Source organism: Protopterus annectens, chromosome 12.part0 (assembly GCF_019279795.1).
Source record: "Protopterus annectens isolate FY-2018-M chromosome 12.part0, PAN1.0, whole genome shotgun sequence".
In the NCBI taxonomy this organism is placed as follows: Eukaryota; Metazoa; Chordata; order Ceratodontiformes; family Protopteridae; genus Protopterus; species Protopterus annectens.
Window position 1 is genome coordinate 978,191,699 of NC_056746.1, and position 6,000 is coordinate 978,197,698.

Below are 6,000 nucleotides of genomic sequence, written 5' to 3' on the forward strand. Positions count from 1 at the left end.
CAATTATGAGCTGGATAATTGCCGAGCATAGGGAGTTATAACTTCTTTTGCTCTCAAGGTGATGCCTTTACTAATCAAGTGAGCTACATGGAATGCTTTCCTTACAATGGTAGACATGTGGTGGCCAAAGTTAAGGTCGCGGTCAACTTGTGATCCCAGGTCCCTTACCACTTCATGGGTACTTAGGGTATTGTTATTGATTTGGTAGTGTGAAGGGACGTTGTTTGTGCTGAAGAGAATGATGTTGTATTTCTTTGCATTCAAGTTTGATATTCTGACTACGCCACCAGCCGTTGGTCTATATGAGAGCATCCTGAAGTATACTGACATAATTTGGGGATTCAATGATTGCACCTAGCTTGCAGTCGTCTGCAAACTTGGTCAGCCATAACCCTTTAGTTTTGACCTGAACTTCTGAGAAGTATATACCAAACAGTAGGGGGCCCAGCACTGAGCCCTGTGGAACCCCACTGGTAACAGGTCTGCTGGTTGATGTGGAGTCACCCACTTTGATAGTGTATGTCCTGTTTGTGAGCCAGTTGGCAACCCATCTTAAAATGAAGGGATTTACATTCATTTTGCTAAGTTTATCGGTAATGCCTGAATGTGGGATTGTGCCAAAAGCCATTGCCAAGCCGAGGTATGCTGTGTGCATAGATTTGCCCTCATCAGTGGCCTTGCTCACACTTTCTAAGAAATCCACCAGATTTAACAGGCAGGATCTGACCTTCACAAAGCCAGATTGGGTAGGGTCACCTATGTCTTTATTTATGAGGTCCATAATGATACGTACCATGGCCTTACAGATGAGGCTGATCAAGCTTATGGGTCTGTAATTCCCTGGGTCTGTTGCTAGGCCACCTTTGTGGAGGGGAATAACTGTAGCTGTTCTCCAGCCCACAGGAACACACCCTGTGTTTATGCTATGATTGAAAAGGGTACTTAGTGGTAATGCTAGTTTATGTTTTAGCCTGTTTAGAAGACAGCCTGGGATGTCATCTGGTCCCATACAGGCCATGTTCTTTGCCTTGGACAGGGCTTTGAGGACCTGCTCTTCAGATGTGTAAGTTGTGGGGATGTTTGGGGGAGGGCTTGTTGTAAGTTAGGAGGGGATAAGGGAGTGAAATTTTCAGTAAACCTATCCGCTAGCAGGTTCGCTATCTCTGCAGGGCCAGTGTGTGTGATACTGTTGGTCACCAGTTCTGCACATGCTTGGGTCCTATGCTTTAGGTTACATACATAGCTGTAAAAGGCCTTATGGTTATCCTTGGCAGTACTTGCCAGGTTTCTTTCAAAGGAGCTCTTGGACATTTGACAAGTTTTCTTATTTGCCTGTTAAAGCTGAGGAGGGTGCTTTTCCATTGTTGGGTCCTTGTTTTTGTTTTCTTGGACAGCAACGTTTTGCATTTATTGTAGAGTTTGTTGATGCTGGAAGTCCACCATGGCAGCTTGATTTTATTTGGGGCTCTGGCTTTGATTCTATCTGGTACAGCCGAGTTTATGCACTTATGCAAGTAATTGTACAGGGCTTTAGTGCAAGCGTCAGCATAGTTACCACTTGGAGTGGGGATTGGAATGCATTTATACCTTCACCTAGGAGGGCATACTTTGCCTTGGTGAAGTGTTTTTGTCTGATTTCACCCTTTGTGAGTTCTGGTGTTTGTGTCAGTTCGAAGGTGACTGATTTGTGGTCAGTTTTAACTAATGTGGGTTCAACAGTTGCAGCAGTGCACCTGTTTGACATGTTGGTGAGGACCATATCTAGAAAGTTTGTACCTCTTGTCAGGGTATGGACAATTTGCTCCAGGGCATTTGAATTCACAAAGTCAAGGAACTTTTGTGCTAGCGAGTTTGGGCTAGAGTAGGTTTCCCAGTTGATGGTGGAGATAATTGAAATCCCCCATAACCAGTGTGTTTGGTAAAATTTGGATTGTCTTCAGTATGGTTAAGTAGGCTTCATGGGTGTCATGACCCATGGATGGGGATCTATAACTGGCTAGGACTTGAATGGGGGTCTTACCCACCATAAACTGGATCTGGAGTAACTCAATGGAGTTGACCAGTCTAACTAGATGATGTGAGGTGAATTTATCTCTAATGTAGATTGAAACACCACCTCCTTTGGTTTTCACATGTTCCTTTTGCAGTCTAAAAGTGTGGAAGGCATTGTCGCCTTGCAGGGCTGGGGTACTCTCTGAGGCCTTAAACCAGGTTTCTGTGACTGCACACACATCTACATCTTCTAGTGATAGAAGTACTTCCAGGGAGTGCAGTTTTTAGTTTAAGCTCCTAGCATTTAGCAGCATGACCCTTATTTTGTTCTGATTGGTTAATTTCATGTCAGTAATGTTTTTGAAACCTTGCCTAAAAAAGGCACTATAGGGGAGGCAAGAACCTTTGCCAGCAGCTGAAAGCCTAAGGGTGCCAGGTGCAAACTGTCTCTGGCAAAGCAGCTAGGTTTGTCAACCATGGCTTCCCAGGCAGACAGGAAATGGATCCTTGGAATGACACCAAAAACTAAGCCAATTATTGAAATCAATCATTTTTTTGTTTACACTGTGGCATCATTCTAGGTGAGGGTAGTATGCTGCTCAAGGCTAAGGACATACTTGCCTGGGACACCTACTCAGAGTCCAATGAGATGAGTCTCAGGTCATTCATACCAACATGAACTATGACAGAGTCATAACGGTACTTGTTGCTGAGAGACCCGAGTGCATGCATGATTTGGCGAATCCTGGCACCGGGTAGGCAGCTGACTGTGACTTTCTCTTTGTCCAGCCTGGTGAGTGGGACATCCGTGTGTCTCACTACTGAGTCTCCAATAAAAAGAAAACTTGTTTTTTGAGTGTTACGCCTTACGAGCTTGGTGGGTGAGACATTGGTGTTGCTACGTGTTATGGGTTTTGTGGAGACTGTGTTAGCTGCGGCAGACTTGTTTTGGAGGTCTCTGGTGTTTTGGTACTTTTTTTTCAGAGAACCTCCGCATATGTGGATTTACTTGTTTGATGAGTACTATGTGTATGAGTAGTGGTATGTGCATGAGTAGTGGTATTATGTGTATATGTAGTGGTGGGTGAGTTGACGACCTTCTCCGTGTTATTGTTTTGAGTGAGAGAGAGCACGGATTCTATATTCTTGGTGTAAATGCATCTCTCGCACTCTCTACTACACTGTGTTAGTAGTAGAGGGTTGGCTGTGTACATGAGGCAATTGCTACACTGCCTCAATAGACCTCAACAAGGTTGGCAGGAGAAACAAGGGTAGTCCAACTGTCCATAATGCTAGATTGAAGACTGTTGTCACTAGGGGTGGGTTTTCAGAAATGATCGTGGAGGAACTTGGAGAGTGGATATTTCTGCCTGGGTTTTAAGGGAAAATTTGTTGAATTTAACTGTCCGGCTTTGGCACATAATTGCTCAACAGTGTGCAGTGCTGCACGATGTGCAAACAATCAGAAACCTGCTCAGATGCAGGGCCTAAATACCAGAAGCTAAAACTTGAAAAAAACTCTAACAAAATTTAAAAGAACCAATGAGGATGCTTATTCCAAGCCCTAAACCTGCCTCCCTTTGCCAGTCAGATGCCAATCAAACACAATTCTCTCACAAAAGTGCACATAGGCCCCTTCCAATCCAAGATGACCTGGAAAACGTGCTCAGAACAAACAAACCACTACAAACAGTTTCAGAAGCAGCAGGCCTGAAATCTGGACTATGTTACAGCTTCAAACTACTCTACTTTCAGTGGGAAACACTACAATGTTTAACACATCATTCTCTTCCATCCTTTCTTACATATGACCCCCCCCCCCCCCAGTTTCCCTCACTTTCCCTTTCTTCATTAATTAGTGGACAATCAAGCAAAAATGTTTCTCACTTCCACATTGCCAACAACATAGTTTACAGTCTTTTCTGTAATGCCCAAACTCCCCATATTGTCCACACCTTATTTTTGTACAAGCCTGGATTAAATGTGATTCATACTCACAAGAAAAAAATATGTTGTCTTCCCCCAGTACTTAACAGTCGTCTTTTCCCCATCTAATATTATCATATTAGGGATATGCTGCAACTTGTTATTTTCTGTTTTTAAAGTTATGTAAGTTTCACATCCCCCCAGTTCATACTTTTCTGTTATCCATATTTTTTTTACTATCATGCAAATCCAGACATAAGCTTAGAAAACATATTTTTAGCTCATTTCTTCTATCTCACTCATTCTAAACTGTAACAATAATTTTCTTTTTAACTGTTCATATACTTAAATGTTGATAAACATAATCCTTCCAATGAGATATATTACTTCTTTCAGCTTCATTAACATTTTTCTGCTAGTACATGTCTCAAAAGTTATTTAATAGAAATGTTCAGTTCCTATATGTATTAAAGCCCTGCTTGTCCATCCTGAGGGGAAGAGAGATAAACTGAATGCTGAAGTACTAACATTTAGTATGAGCAGGTGTACTACATGTAGTAGTATCACTGGGGAGGCTTGGCTTCATTACTGAAGGTAGACTGTGCTAAACATGCATGAAAGAAAGCATGCACAGGGATAGGTATTACAAAATCCCACAGTGATGCTAGGGCACATAGCTGTGTGTGTGTGTGTGTGTATGTGATTATATTTCACAAAATCAACTGTGAATGACTCAGAGAATCGCTCTTCTCCTTTAAACTTATTTTATGCAGGTGGAAAGGCCCCCTGCACCCCCAGTGTGGGGGTAGACCCCTCCCCCACACTTCAGGAACTTATAATATACTAAATATGTGATTGCCATACCTCAGAGGAAAGGGAATATCCCAAGTAAAGGCCATCTCTGACATACATGGAAGTCTATTTTGTTGACCATTCATTCTCCTTGTTTTGTGACTTACTCTAGCGGCTTCCGTTTCAAATGGTTACCATCAGAGGCTTGTCCCTGGCAAGTGCACAGTATTTGGACAACATTTGGTGTCATTTTGTAAAAGATCTCAATGTTATATCTTGCTGATATGTTGAGACTGTATGTTCTGCTGAATTGTATGCATACCTGGCATTACTATTTCCACTCTTTCCTTCCAAATGTCCATAACTTTGAAGGGCCATCCCTGATTTCGCTTCAAGATTTTTCCCTGTCCCTCATAAATGTGTCTTTCTATAATATGAAAGGAAAGGCTAAAAATCATTAAATAATTTCAGATATCGTAGTTACAAAGTTCTTGCTATTTATAAAATTTATGTTAATATGAACTATTATACTGACATCTTACCAAGTGAGTGATGTCAAGATCTTAAAAGTATCCCGGAATTTGGACCTTTGCCCCAATTATTTTTGTATTTGCCTTTTTTTAGAGAAAAGGCATTGAGAGCTATGATTCCAGTCTAGAAGAGACATTTGTGTTAAAAAAAAAACAATGATGTGACTTAAAAGCAGAATGAAAATGATCTGTCTAGAGTTACAGTGGCCAGTGGATTTCATAGCTTTTACAGCATTCTTGAATGTATGTTTAACTATTTAAGCCTGACTTTTAATGGTTGTGAGGTGAGGTGCAATTAAGTGTTTAATGCCCTTTTTGCTTTAGAAATGCTATGAAACCTTATGACATGAGCAGACTGAAAACAATTCATCACTAATAATTTTTTCGGGAAATTTGAGATTGAAAAATTCTGAATAATGTTTGACATCAATGAAGATTTGTTATGGAATTATTTAAATGATAATCTAACATCATCTAAGACGACTGCACATTCTCATACTATAAGAAATGTAAGAACCATACATTAATGGCTACAAATGAACTCATACTGTTAAATGGGAAAGAAAACAGAAACAGCAGTTTTGTTAAACAGCAACCTACATTCTGCTGCTACAGCTGACTGGAAAAGTTAACCCACCAGTCACTGACAGAGGCCTTTGTCATTACTGTTCAAATCAAAATACACAGTAACGCACAGCATCCACACACTTGTATTGTAAGCTATGTTGTCTCACAACAGAGTTAATTCAAAGACAACTGC